The sequence below is a fragment of the Lactuca serriola genome, chromosome 1 (genome assembly GCF_051521515.1).
Source record: "Lactuca serriola cultivar US96UC23 chromosome 1, Lser_US96UC23_V15, whole genome shotgun sequence".
NCBI classification, from domain to species: Eukaryota; Viridiplantae; Streptophyta; class Magnoliopsida; order Asterales; family Asteraceae; genus Lactuca; species Lactuca serriola.
Genome location: NC_136408.1, coordinates 140866751 through 140872524, shown reverse-complemented (window position 1 = coordinate 140872524; position 5774 = coordinate 140866751).

Here is a 5774-nt window from a genome sequence, read left to right as displayed (position 1 = left end):
TAGGAAGGAAGGAAGACCTAAGGGAGTTTCGATCACTTCATAATGGTGGCAATGTCAAGTTCGGTAATAACTCCTATGGAACAATAAAGGGTTATGGGATGATAACCAATGGAGACTTCACAATAAGAAAGGTGGCATATGTAGAAGGGTTGCAACGTAATCTCATCAGTGTATCTCAACTGTTGGGAGGTACCGGTCTCAAAGTTTCATTCGACGACGAAGGTTCAGAAATTATAGAGAAGAAATCCAACAAGGTCATACTCAAATCAGATCGAAAAGGCGAAATGTTTCCTCTGAATCTCAGACCAATCAAAGGGAATCCAGCTATATGTCTTTTGTCCAAAGCTCATTTAGACGAAAGTTGGTTGTGGCACCGAAGGCTATCACATCTCAACTTCAAAGACATCAACAAGCTCGTCACCGGCGGTCTTGTTCGGGGTCTTCCATTGCTCAAGTTTGATCGTGAACACTTGTGCGCTGCATGCGAAATAGGGAAACGGAGTCGTCAAAGTCACCCATCAATTATAAACACAAAAGTTGTTGAACCACTTGAGTTGCGTCACATCGAGTTACGTGGTCCATCTTTAATCGAAAGCATTGGCGGTAACAAGTATATTCTTGTTATTGTTGATGATTTCTCACGCTTTACATGGGTATTCTTTCTTAAGCACAAATCTGAGGCAACTCCTAAGCTGAAGCTGTTTATCAAACAGGTCGAAGTACAACTGAGAAAAGTCGTTTGAAACATTAGGAGCGACAATGGATTGGAATTCAAGAACAAAGAATTCAAAGACTTCTTAGTAGAAAAAGGAACCAGTCATAACTTCTCAGCTCCTTACACACCTCAACAGAATGGTATTGTCGAAAGGCGAAACCGATCCTTGTATGAGGCAGCCCGAACTATGCTAAGTTTTGCTTCTCTTCCCTTGTATTTTTGGGCTGATGCTATTGCTGCAGCATGTTTTATGCAGAATAGGTCTTATCTCAACAAGCGTTTCTCTCTCACTCCTTATGAGATCATCAACAACAGGAAGCCGAATGTAAAATTCTTCCATGTGTTCGGGTCAAGGTGCTTCATCTTCAACTCCAAAGAACATCGCAACAAGTTTGATGTTAAAGCTAACGAAGGAATCTTTCTGGGATATTCTCTTACTTCAAAGGCATACAGGGTTTTAAATAAATGTTCTAGAAAGATTGAAGAAACCTATTATGTGACGTTCGATGACAATTTTGTCAAGAAACTAAAGACTGCTGAAGAAGCAATTGGAGAGATTTTCTCTCAAACAGGTCAAGTCACAGCTACAATTTCTAATTTATTTGATCAGTTCGTAGACTTATTCGATGAACCTGAGAAAGCCACTCTCTCGAAAGCCAAGGCAGCAGACAACAAAATCGATCGTCTGAAGCAGATTGTCGAAGATGTAGCCAAACAAACGGGAGAAGGAGAACCAGTTCAAAACGAACTTCCTCAGCACAGCACTTCGGTTGAGGGGGAGAATCAATTCTCTTCAAATCAACAGGACTCACGTTTTCAGGGGGAGAATCCAATCCTTGTAGCACCCGAAAGCCCGGATACACCCGGATGTCCTATAGCTCCCGAAAGCCCGGCTACACCTGAAAGTTTAGTAGCACCCGAAAGCCTGGCTACACCGAAAGTCCTATAGCACCCGAAGGTCCAAATCAACCTAAAGATCCAAATGATTCATCCTCTGTCGAGGGGGAAAATTCTGATATGTTCTATAATGATGATATTCAATCAGAGTTGGAAGCAATGGTCAATGCTGAATTGGATCCATCCTATGATCCAAACTTTCCTCCACTCACCAAATGGACCAGAGATCATCCTGTATCTCAGATAGTGGGTAATGTATCTGAAAAGGTCATAACCCGATCTCAAGTGAAGGCAAAGCAAACTTCCCTATTTTCCAAAGTAGAGTTCTGCATGTTTAATTCTTTCGTGTCCAAAGTTGAGCAAAAGACCGTCAATATTGCTCTTGATCATTCTGATTGGGTCTAGGGAATGCAAGATGAACTCAATGAGTTTGAAAGAAATAAGGTCTGGCGTCTCATTCCAACACCGAAAGATGCCTCAGTCGTTGGTCTCAAATGGGTATTTAGAAACAAAATGGATAAGGAGGGTAATGTGATTCGAAACAAAGCTCGTCTTGTGGTGAAAGGAAACTGCCAGGAAGAAGGAATTGATTATGAAGAAACATGTGCTCCGGTAGCAAGGCTGGAATTTGTTCGAATATTTCTTGCCTATGCTACACACAAGAACTTCGAGGTCTACCAAATGGACGTGAAGTGCGCTTTTCTGAATGGGGAACTTGAAGAAACGGTTTACGTGGAGAAAACTCCTGGTTTTTTAAATGAAAAACATCCAAATCACTGCTATATTCTAGATAAGGCTGTTTATGGTCTGAAACAAGCACCTAGGGCATGGTATGAAACACTAACTAAGTTCTTAAAGATGTCTAAATTCAAACAAGGTTCGGTTGACCCAACCTTCTTTCGTAAAAAGGAAGGTAACCACCTTATGATAGTTCAGATCTATGTCGATGATATCATCTTTGGCTCAACGAATCCTAGCTTAACAGCTGAATTCAGAAAGCTGATGGAGACAAAATTTGAAATGAGCTCAATGGGTCCGATTAAAATTTTCCTTGGTTTAAACATTAGGCAGGGACCTGAAGGCATCTTTATCAACCAGGAAGCATATACCAAGACTCTTCTTGCTAAATTCGACATGATGGGAGATTCAAAGGTCAAAGTTCCTATGGCATTCGGCACCAAGGTCACACCATCCTTGGAAAAACCGGCAGTCGACATAACGCTATACCGCCAAATGATTGGTTCCCTGATGTACCTCACAGCTAGCAGGCCTGATATAATGTTTTCTGTGTGCTATTGTGCTATGTTTCAAGTGAATCCCCGTGAACCACACATGCTAGCAGTGAAAAACATACTCCGATATCTGAAGCGAACCACCTCTCTCAGTCTCTGGTATCCCTCAAACTCAGGTTTCTTTGTTCAAGCCTACTCAGATGCAGACCTTGGAGGATGTGGTTTAGACAGGAAAAGCACTACAGGAGGCTGTCAATTCCTCGACGGGAAGTTGGTGAGCTGGCAATCTAAGAAACAAACATGTGTTTCTCTGTCTATAGCCGAAGCAGAATATATTGCAGCCGCTTCTTGCACATCTCAAGTGATTTGGATCCAAAGCCAACTCCGGGATTATGGCCTCAATATGAAAAAGATCCCTTTATATTGTGACTCAGAAAGTGCAATTAGGATCTGTCATAACCCTGTGCAACATTCCAAAACCAAACACATTGCATTGAGATATCACTTCATTAAAGATCACGTGGAAGACGGAAACATAGAGATTCATTTTGTTCGAACTACTGATCAACTGGCTGACATCTTCACCAAAGCTCTTCCTGAAGCAAGTTTTAATAAAATTCTACAAGGACTAGGTATGATGGAATCGGAGTCAATACCAAAAACTCCTTCTCAAACCTAAAAGTTGGAAGCAAAATGAACCAAACATTCGGGTTCGGTTCACGTAGGTACCGAAATGAACCGAGCGCTCGGGTTCGGTCCTATTCACTTGTCTTTGCTTATCACTTAAAGGTAGTTTCTTTGGTTGTAAACTTTTTTGTACTCTTATTTGTCAATTGTTTCTCAATTATTTCCCAATTCTTTTTCTTTTTCAAACATTTTTTTTTGAAACCGAAATGAACCGAGCGTTCGGTCTATTTCGGGTTCGGTTCCAAAATTTTTTTTGGTTTGGTTTATTTTTGTTTTTCTCTTTGAATCAAAAACTCCAAAAATATTTTTTTTTACTTCTGTTCGTTTTTTACCATTTGTGGATGATCAATGGGGCAGGTATTGTTCTCACACCTTTTAAATAGTTAAGTGTCCCTAGAAGCATGCTGTTGTATGTTGTCCAAAGCCTCAACTGATTCTGAATAAAGCCTTACTGACTTGGTATATACAAACCTTGTCTTCCCAATTAGGCTAATATATTTATTCTAATCATTAGCTACCTTACTCTCTTCACACATGAGATAAGAGTGTTCTGCTTGGTCCTTATTTTAACAGCAGAGGTACTTTGGTTTCTTTACACCATCTCCAATACTTTTCTCCATCCTATTCGCTTCATACACGTAACCCTTGAGACTCTCAGAAATTACCACTGATGTTTATGGTTACACAACTTCTGTTTTTATGATCTTAGCTTCATGCCACTATGTGCTAAGTGAAACCCACAATTCAATACCTACTATGCATTGACGGTGAACAATTAACTTTGCTCTAGTTTTCACTAATGAATTAACGATTTCACCCAAGTGGTTGTACCTTGAAATCTCTAATTTTTCTTTTTGTGTGATTCTTATGAAATTGTTAAATCCCATAACATTTCTTCCTTTAGAATCCAGTTTCAATTTTTTTTTGAGATTTCACCTAAAAGTATCTTCAACATGTCACTTATATTCTCTTCACACCTACTTGTTCAACATACTTACTTCAGTCGATTTTTGTCTTATGTCAAGATCAGGAATTCTGAACTAAAGCGAAAGCCTCCCAAATTAGCCTTATTAAAAGATGCCTTTCAACACTTCTTAATTAGTGTCTGATCGTAATTCAACGGGAAACCACACAAACACTTTAAGGTCTCTCTTGACATTGAAGGAAGAGATTCGTGCCCAGGATCCACTGTTTCGTGTCTTTATTGACATCACAATTTCCCACATATGTGTTGCTTTATTTCTTTTTCTTTGACACTCTATGCACGAAAATCTTTTTGATTTTCCATAAATGTGGTTTCGTTAATTATAAGCTAATTTTAGCTATGGGATTTAATGTTATAAACGAGATGTGGTTAACAATGTTACACGTGCTTCTCTTGATCTATGACGACAACTCATATTAAAAGGATAAGTTGCTGACTCAGTCGAAAGTCTAATCGTTTTTGATATTTCAAACGGCGCCTGATGGGAAGGCGTGTGAAGCGGAATCGTTTTTAATATATCAAACGACGCTTGATGGGAAGGCGTGTGAAACGGGAAAGTTTTTCTCTCTCCTGCGTAATCATCGGGGTTCTAAACTGTCACGCGTCAATCACCTAAGGAAACGCTTCGTTTTTCTTTGAAGATTTGGGAACAAATTCTTCTCTCTCTTCTCACCACGGTATAAAGGGTAAAATCTACAGTCCTTTACCTCTTTACTGCACCAAATATTCAGAGAGCAAGAAAAGATTACTTTCTCCTACTGTTCATCATCTTCCCTAAAAACTTCTCTTCAATGGCAGACTCCTCTTCAGTTCATGCTACCTCCCATATTTTGCCCATCCGTCCTCAATAAAGCCTGATCATCGATCTCACCCCACAAGTTTATGATGCATTCATGTTCCCAATCATGGAATGTCTCAAGTATTCACCACTGGTTCCAGCACTTACCAAGGTCGAACCTGTTCCAATGGAGTGTCTGTCGCAAATCTTCTCCACAGCCCACTATAACAAGTCTGTTGATCGAATCTTCTTCGACATTCTTGATAACAAGTCCTCCATATCCATACAGCGATTCTGTTCGCTTTTAGGTTTTGAACCTTATGAGTCTAGGGTTAACCCTGAATCCATTCCTGTGGGACAGTTGTTCTCCATGTTTTACAACATGGGTTACATTGAAATTCTGACTACCGTTACAAAGTTCAAGAAATCATGCTTACCTCCTCAGTGAAATGGCTTCTTCACTATGTTGTTCAAAGGGAT